Below are 9,283 nucleotides of genomic sequence, written 5' to 3' on the forward strand. Positions count from 1 at the left end.
CTACCTGCCCTTTCTTCCGGCGAGATAGCTGTTGGCTCTCCAGGCTTCGCTCTCGTCCACCCTGACAGGTTTGCCCCCCACACGGTCCCTGCCCTGCCCGTGCCTGGCCCGGGCTCACGCCCGGCCACCACTCCCGGTGCTACGGCTCTGCGGAGCGTCTCTGCTGGAAATCTCAGGAGCAGGCTGATGTGCGGGATGGTGGCTCTCGAACCCGGGACCGCAGGACCCTCAGCGGCGCCCAGACCACAGCTGCCACTCAGCAGCTCTGTGGGCCCCGCAGTGCGGGGCTAGCGGGACTCGGGCCCCCGGAGGCTCCGCCCACAAAGCGCCCGATGGGACAGATGTCCAGCCCTACCGATTGGCCCAGGCGCACGGCCTGCGCCAGGTGGGGGCACCGGACGCAGCTGAGCGGACCCCTGAGCTGCTGCTGTGCAGGACTCGTGGCCTGTGAGGCTAGACGGGACCATTACGATCACCTAGCCCGGGGTGCCCCACCGGCGCTGAGCCCCAGAGCATTTCATCAGGCCTGTGGCCTGCCTCCACATCATACACCGACGGCCGGTTCGTTAGTGTTTGGTCGCCACGTTTACATCATTTTAGGTTACACAAGTGCGTAAATAGGCCATACAGTACATGGAAACACCCTGTCTAAGTACACCCGGAACAAGCTGACCTTCCACTACAAGTCACTGCAGTAGGGTTGCCAGGCGTCTGGCTTTTGACCGACCGCCTGGTCACTAGGGACCCTGGCTGCTCCGGTCGGCACTGCCAGGCCGTCACAAGTCGGGTCGTCAGTGCAGCGGGGGCTGTGGCAGTCCCTGCCGTGGCTCCGTGCGGCTCCTGGAAGCAGACGCCGGGTCCCTGAGGCCCCGAGGTGCTGGGCTGGCCAGGGACTGGGAGGCTGTAGTGCCGTTTCCGCAGCTGCCATTGGCCAGGAGCCTTGACCAATGGGAGCTGTGGGGGTGGCGCAAAGGCAGCACACACCGCGCAGAGCCGCCTGGCCACGCATGCGCCCAGAGGCTGCAGGGACCTGGCGACCACTTCCTCGGAGCCACGGTAAGCGCCACCAGGACCCTGCCCCCACTCCTGCACCCCAACCCCCTCAACCCCAGCCCTGTCCCTGAGCCCACACCCCCAGCCCAGAGCCCGTACCCCCTCCCACACCCCAAACCCCTTCCCCAACCCAGTGAAAGTGAGTGAGGGCGAGGAAGAGCGAGTGACGGAGGGAGGGGGATGGAGCGAGCGGGGGGTGGGGCCTTGGAGCAGGGGTATTCGGTTTCATGTGATTAGAAAGTTGGCAACCCTATGCTGCAGGTGGCTTTAAATCTGATTCAGATCTTTAGAACCTGTTTGACCCACACTAGGTTGAGTTTATGTTTATGTGGCCCTCCTGTGTAATAAGATTGGGCACCACTGATCTGCCCTCGTGCACATCGCAGGCCACAGAACCTCACCTACCCACTCCTGTAACATATCCGTAATCTGTGACTGAGTGGTCATGAGTCAGCCCCCAGCCCCGGTCCCTGGGTCCCGACTCCAGCTCCAGTCCCCAGGTCCCGACTCCAGCTCGGCCCCCAGCCCCAGTCCCCGGGTCCCGACTCCGGCTTGGCCCCCAGCCCCGGTCCCCGGGTCCCGACTCCGGCTCGGCCCCTGGTGCTGTTCTTTGACTCCAGCTCAGCCTCAGGCTCTGCTGTCTGAGTCTGAATCCAGTCCTGGCCGCTCCTTTACTCTCCTCACACACAAGCATGCACTCGTCTCTCTTATCTTAAAAAAACACCCAGGACCCCACTTGCTCTCAAACCACTGCCCCATGTCCCTACCACCTCTAAGCCTGCTGAGCCAGCTGTCTGCAGTCGCTGTCTGACATTCCTCTCCTCACTCTCATCCTAGACCCTCTCCAATCCAGCTTCCCCCCTTGAACCCCTGCTGACCTCTTCCGAGCCAAAGCTCAGGCCTCGTGCTCCTTCAGCGCGGCCTTCGCAGGATCCTCCTCATGCCCCTCCAGCTTTCTGCACGGGTTCCACAGGCTGTGTCCTTGGTCCTTCTCTTCTCCCGCTGCACCTTATCCCTACGTAATCCCATCCACAAACAGAAATCCAGCCACCATCTCTGTGCTGACAACGCACAGATCTACCTCTCTGCTCCAGACCTGGCTCCTGTCCAAACCCAAATCTTGCCCTGTTTCTCTAACATCTCCTTGTGGATGTCTAGACACCACCACCAAGCTCAACATGGCTAAAGCAGAACTCTTTAATCTTCCCCCCAGCACCCTTCCTGCTACCTCCTTTCTCACCACCCACCTGCCTGTCATTCGGGCCCATAACCTGGGCTCCAGCTTTGACTCAACCCTCCCTCTAGGTGCTCACCCCAAGGATGTGTCTCAACCCAGCCAGATCTGTCTGCAGAACATCTCTGAGATCCGGCCTTTCCTATCCACCCCCAGAGCGAGAGCTCTCGCCCAGCTCCTAGCAACCTGCGTCTTGATCACCACACCGTCCTTCTCTCTGGCCTTGGCACACGCCATTGAGCCTCACTCAGATCCATTCCCAATGCTGCTGCAATGTAACAATCGTTCCCCTAGCCCATTGCTTTGGCCACGTCTCCCTGTGTCTGCATCCCCGCCCGTGGCTCCCCCCTTCTCGAGTGCACCAAACATTAGCTGCTGTCTTCGCTCTCAAGGCCCTTCCTGGCCCATCACCCCCAGCAAGTGGGTCTCATTCAGTATCCAAAGATCACCTCTCACCTCTGCTCAGCCCGTGATCCCAGCCTCTGGTGCCCACCGTTTACATTTTCAAACAAGCCCCTTTGTGTTTTCTCCCTGCTGCCCCTCTGCCTTGGAGGAGCTCCCTGTAATCACCCACAAAGCCACTGGCATGCTCAGAGCACAGCCCATCACGCTGACTAGTGCTGTCTGTATCCATCTGTCGTCTCTTTTCTGACACCTATCATAAAATGATAGAATCTCAGGGTTGGAAGGGACCTCAGGAGGTATCTAGTCCAACCCCCTTCTCAAAGCAGCACCAATTCCCAATTTTTGCCCCAGATCCCTAAATGGCCCCCTCAAGGATTGAACTCACAACCCTGGGTTTAGCAGGCCAATGCTCAAACCACTGAGCTATCCCTCCCCCCACCTAGACTGTGATCTCTTTGGGGCAGAGACTTTCTTTCGTTCTCTGTTCTATGTTTGTGCAGAACCTAGTACAATGGGGTCCTGGTCCGTGACAAGGGCTCCTGGGTGCTACCACTACACATATTCTGCCCCTACATGCTTGTGCCATTCTTTTGTGTTCACCCTTTGTAATTCATCCTGGCGTCCACTTTTTGTAGGATTCCTTTTTGATTTTCAGGTCATTAAAGAGCTCCGGATGGAGCTGTGTTGGCCTCTCACTATTCTTCCTATCTTTCTTTCGCATCCGAATAGTTTGCAGAGGTGTGTTTAATCCTGTCTCCTTGAGAAACTGACACCTCCCCTGAACTCCTTTCCCACTTAGAGTCTCCTCCCATGGGACCATACCATCAGCTCTCTGAGTCTGTTACAGTGTGTGTTTCTGAAGTCCAGGCCCTTTGACCCATTCTCGTCACCCTTCTCTGAACCCCCAAGGCCGCACACATATCCAAATGAGGCCACCCTTTTGGTTTATATAGTGGAGTTACAGCATTCTCTGTTTCAGAGTAGCAGCCGTGTTAGTCTGTATTCGCAAAAAGAAAAGGAGGACTTGTGGCACCTTAGAGACTAACCAATTTATTTGAGCATGAGCTTTCGTGAGCTACAGCTCACTTCATCAGATGCATTCTCTGTGTTATTCCCCGTCCCAGTCCTTATGCACAAAATGAGTTACCCTAGCAAGGGACATAAAAGGCAATACGAAGATGTTCTGTAAATACATTAGGAGCAAGAGAAAGGTGAAGGAAAGTGAAGGTCCTCTACTTAGCAGGGCAGGAGAGCTAATAATGGAATCATAGAATAATAGAATATCAGGGTTGGAAGGGACCTCAGGAGGTCATCTAGTCCAACCCCCTGCTCAAAGCAGGACTGATCCCCAACTAAATCATCCCAGACAGGGCTTTGTCAAACCTGACCTTAAAAACCTCAAAGGAAGGAGATTCCACCACCTCCCTAGGTAACCCATTCCAGTGTTTCACCACCCTCCTAGTGAAAAGTTTTTCCTGATATCCAACCTAAACCTCCCCCACTGCAACTTGAGACCATTACTCCTTGTTGTGTCATCTGCTACCACTGAGAACAGTCTAGATCCATCCTCTTTGGAACCTCCTTTCAGGTAGTTGAAAGCAGCTATCAAATCCCCCCTCACTCTTCTCTTCTGCAGACTAAACAATCCTAGTTCCCTCAGCCTCTCCTCATAAGTCATGTGCTCCAGTTCCCTAATAATTTTTGTTGCCCTCCGCTGGATGTTTTCCAATTTTTCCACATCCTTCTTGTAGTGTGGGGCCCAAAACTGGACACAGTACTCCAGATGAGGCCACACCAATGTTGAATAGAGGGGAATGATCACGTCCCTCGATCTGCTGGCATCTAATAATAGATGACATCAAGAAAGATGAGGTGTTTAATGTCTATTTTGCTTTAGTCTTCTCTCTAAAGGTTAAGAATGGCCAGATACTCAACACAATTGATATTGACAGCCAGGGGGGAGGAAGGCAAGCCAAAATAGGGACAGAACAGTTCAAAGAATATGTAGATAAGTTGGACATATTCAAGTCAGCAAGGCCAGATGGAATTCATCCTAAAGCACTTAAGAAACTAGCTGAATAAATCTTGAAACCATTAGTAATTATCTTTGAGAACTCATGGAGGATGGGTGAGGTCCCATACTGGAGAATACAGAAGTACAAACATAGTACTTACTATCTTTAAAAAGGGGAACAAAGAGGACCCGGGAATTATAGACCAATTATAGACCAGTCAGCTTAACTTCAATACCTGGAGAGATACTGGAACAAATTATTAAACAATCAGTTTGTCAGCACCTGGAGGCTAATAGAGTTACAAGGAATAGCCAGCATGGATTTGTCAACAACAAATCAGGCCAAACCAACCTAACTGTCTTCTTTGAGAGGGTGACTGGCTTACCGGATGGGGGGAAGCAGTAGGTGTGAGATATCTTGAATTTAGTAAGGCTTTTGGCACAGTCCCTCATAAGCAAACTAGGGACGCGTTGTCTAGATGAAATCACTATAAGGTGGGTGCATAACTGGTTGAAAAACCATACTCAGAGTAGTTATCAACGGTTCGCTGTCAAACTGGGAGGGGGCATGTAGTGGGGTCTCGCAGGGGATCAGTTCTGGGTCCAGGACTACTCAATATTTTCATTAATGGCTTGATTCATGAAAATATGAAATGCTTGATTCATTAATGGGAGCGGAGAGCGTGCTTATAAAATTTGCAGATAACAGCAAGCTGGCAGGGGTTGTAAGCACTTTGGAGGGCAGGATTAAAATTCAAAACAACACTGACAAATTAGAGAATTGATCTGAACTCAACAAGATGCAATTCAGTAAAGACAAGTGCAAAGAACTTCACTTAGGAAGGAAAAATCAAATGCACAACAACAAAATGAGCAATAAATGGCTAGGTGGCAGTACTGCTTCAAAGGCTCTGGGGGATCAGATATATTGGATCACAGACTGAATATGAGTCAACCATATGATGCAGTTGCAAAAGGCTAATAGCGTTCTGGGGTGAATTAACAGGAGTGTTGTATGTAGACATGAGAGATCATTGTTCCACTCTACTCGGCACTTGGGAGGCCTCCTGTCACGGAGTCCCCAGGCGATGCTCTGGAACTGCTCCCCATGAAGCCAGGCAGGACTTTGGGGAAGTCTCCTCTCTGGGAGCAGCCTGTCTGCAGGACACACAGCTCACGCGGCTTCCACCTTCCTGGGTCTGACCTCGGAGCATTCAGCAGCCTCTGCCCCTCCGTGCGCTTCCCACAGCGAGTCCGCTCAGGCGGGGCTCCTGGGGAAGCCAGAGGGTCCTGCACCCCAACTTCGCAGTCAGACGTGACTCTCAGCCAGCCAGTAAAACAGAAGGTTTATTAGACGACAGGAACATGGTCGCTTATAGGTGCAGAGAACAGGAGCCCTCAGCTGGGTCCATTTTGGGGGCCATGAGCCACACAACCACGTCTGCCCTTGACTCCATGTCCCAGCCAGCCCCAAACTGAAACTCCCTCCAGCCCCTCCTCCCCTGGGCTTTGTCCCTTTCCCGGGCCAGGAGGTCACCTGATTCCTTTGTTCTCCAACCCTTTAGCTCTCACCTTGCAGGGGGGAAGGGCCCAGGACATCAGTTGTCAGGAAACAGGGTGTCGGCCATTCTCTGTGTCCAGACCTTTGCACACACCTGCTCTCTAGGGCTCTGCAATGATCATATACCCTTACCCCACCACCTAGATGCTTAAGAACTGCCTAGGGGAAACTGAGGCACCCCCACAATATTCAGAGGAAACATTAAGAACAGTCCCATTTCGTCACACCTCTGCTGGATACCATGTCCAAGTCTGGGTGCCTCATTTTAGGATAGATGTGGACAAACTGGAGAGAGTCAGGAGGAGAAACAAAAATGATCAGAGTTTAGCAAACCTGACCTACGAGAAAAGGCTAAAAACCTGGGCATGTTTAGTCTTGAGACAAAAAGACTGAAGGGATCTGAGAACAGTGGCTGGGGATCCATTGTTCTCCGTGTCCACTGAAGGTAGGACAAGCAGTAATGGGCTTCATCTGCACCAAGGGATTCAGGTGAGATATTAGGAAAAACTCTCTAGCTCTCAGGGTAGTTAAGTTCTTGAACCAGCTTCCATGGAAGGTTGTAGAATCCCTGTCACTGGAGGGTTTTAGGAACAGGTTGGACAAACACCTGTCAGGGATGGTCTGGGTTTACTTGGTCCTGCCTCAGCACAAGGGTCTTGATTTGATGACTTCTCGAGGTCCCTTCCAGCCCTACATTGATATGATTCTGTGAAAATTCTCCTATGCAGAGAGATTGAAACAACTGAAGCTGTTATCCTAGAAAGGAGGGGGCAAGAGGGGACATGATAAAAATATATAAAATACTGAATGGTCTAGAGAAGATAGAGCAAGAGCTTCTGTTCTCCCTGTCTCATAATATAAGAACAAGGAGGCATTTGTGGTGGGTAATCAGCTGAACACAAGCTCCCATGGTGATGCTGTAGCCAGAAGAGCTAATTCCATCCTGGAATGCATAAACAGAGGTATCTCAAATAGGAGCAAAGAGGTGATTTTACCTCTGCATTTTGCACTGGTGCAACCACTGCTGGAATCCTGGGTCGAGTTCTGGTGTTCACAGTTCAGGAAGGATGCTGATAAATTGGAGGGGGTCAGCAAAGAGCCATGAGACTGATTACAGGATTACAAAACCTGCCTTATAGTGATAGACTTAGGGAGCTCAATCTATTTAGCTTAACAAAGAGAAGGTTAAGGGGGGACTTGGTCACAGTCTGTAAGTAGCCACAATATTTAATAATGGGCTCTTCAGTCTAGCTGGGAAAGGGATAACATGATCTAATAGATGGAAGCTGAAGCTAGACAAACTCAGACCAGAAATAAGGTGTAACGTTTTAACAGGGAGGGTAATTAACCATTGGAACAATTTACAAGGGTCGTGGTGGATTCTATATCACTGACAATTTTTGAATCCAGACTGGATGTTTTTCTAAAAACTGTGCTCTAGGGATTATTGTGGGGCTGGTCTCTGGACTGGGTTATACAGGAGGTCAGACTCAATGATCATAATGGTCCCTTCTGGACTTGGAATCTACGATGAAACTAAAAGGGGGGAAATTCAAAACTGATAAAGGAAACACTTTTCTCCATGCAAGATGTAATTAGCCTGTGGAACTCACTGCCACTGTTGAGGCCAAGAACCTAGCAGGATTCAAAAAACAGCTGGGCATTTCTATGGATACAAGAATATCCAGTTACCCTAATTAATGCTGAAAAAATACTGTCAGGGATACGAACCTTCCTGTATTGGGCTTATGCCAATCGTTGACTACCAGAGACCAGGATAAGACCTAGTGTGGGGGCATGTTATTCCTCATCTGCAACTGCTGGGTTCTCTTACCTTTCCCTGAAGAATCTGCTGGTCAGAGCCAGGACACGAAGCTAGATGGGTCTCAGGTCTGATCCACTCTAGCAATTCTGATGTTCCTATTAAGCATATTTCACAGACCTCAAACTAAATTACTCCCAGGTGTAACTCCATTAAAGTTAGTGCTGTTATACCTGGGGTGAGCATGTTACTGTCATGTGACAATGGTGAAGCATCACAGAGAGAGTAACTTTCTTCTAACACTGAATAAGGTGGATAGAAAGTTAGCTAGATCATCGGGCTCAACAGGTAGTGATCAATGGCTCCATGTCTAGTTGGCAGCCGGTGTCAAGTGGAGTGCCCCAAGGGTTGGTCCTGGGGCCGGTTTTGTTAAATATCTTCATTAATGATCTGGAGGATGGTGTGGATTGCACCTTCAGCAAGTTTGCAGATGACACTAAGCTGGGAGGAGAGGTAGATACGCTGGAGGGTAGGGATAGGATATAGAGGGCCCTAGACAAATTAGAGGATTGGGCCAAAAGAAATCTGATGAGGTTCAACAAGGACAACTGCAGAGTCCTGCACTTCGGACGGAAGAATCCCATGCACCGCTACAGACTAGGGACCGAGTGGCTCGGCAGCAGTTCTGCAGAAAAGGACCTAGGGGTTACAGTGGACAAGAAGCTGGATACGAGTCAACAGTGTGCCCTTGTTGCCAAGAAGGCTAACAGCATTTGGGGCTGTATAAGTAGGGGCATTGCCAGCAGATCGAGGGACGTGATCATTCCCCTCTATTCGACATTGGTGAGGCCTCATCTGGAGTACTGTGTCCAGTTTTGGGCCCCACACTACAAGAAGGATGTGGAAAAATTGGAAAGAGTCCAGCGGAGGGCAACAAAAATGATTAGGGGACTGGAACACATGACTTATGAAGAGAGGCTGAGGGAACTGGGATTGTTTAGTCTGTGAAAGAGAAGAATGAGGGGGCATTTGATAGCTGCTTTCAACTACCTGAAAGGGGGTTCCAAAGAGGATGGATCTAGACTGTTCTCAGTGTTAGCAGATGACAGAACAAGGAGCAATGGTCTCAAGTTGCAGTGGGGGAGGTTTAGGTTGGATATTAGGAAAATCTTTTTCACTAGGAGGGTGGTGAAGCTCTGGAATGGGTTACCTAGGGAGGTGGTGGAACCTATTTCATTAGAGGTTTTTAAAGGA

The sequence above is a fragment of the Caretta caretta genome, chromosome 27 (assembly GCF_965140235.1).
Source record: "Caretta caretta isolate rCarCar2 chromosome 27, rCarCar1.hap1, whole genome shotgun sequence".
Classification (NCBI taxonomy): Eukaryota; Metazoa; Chordata; order Testudines; family Cheloniidae; genus Caretta; species Caretta caretta.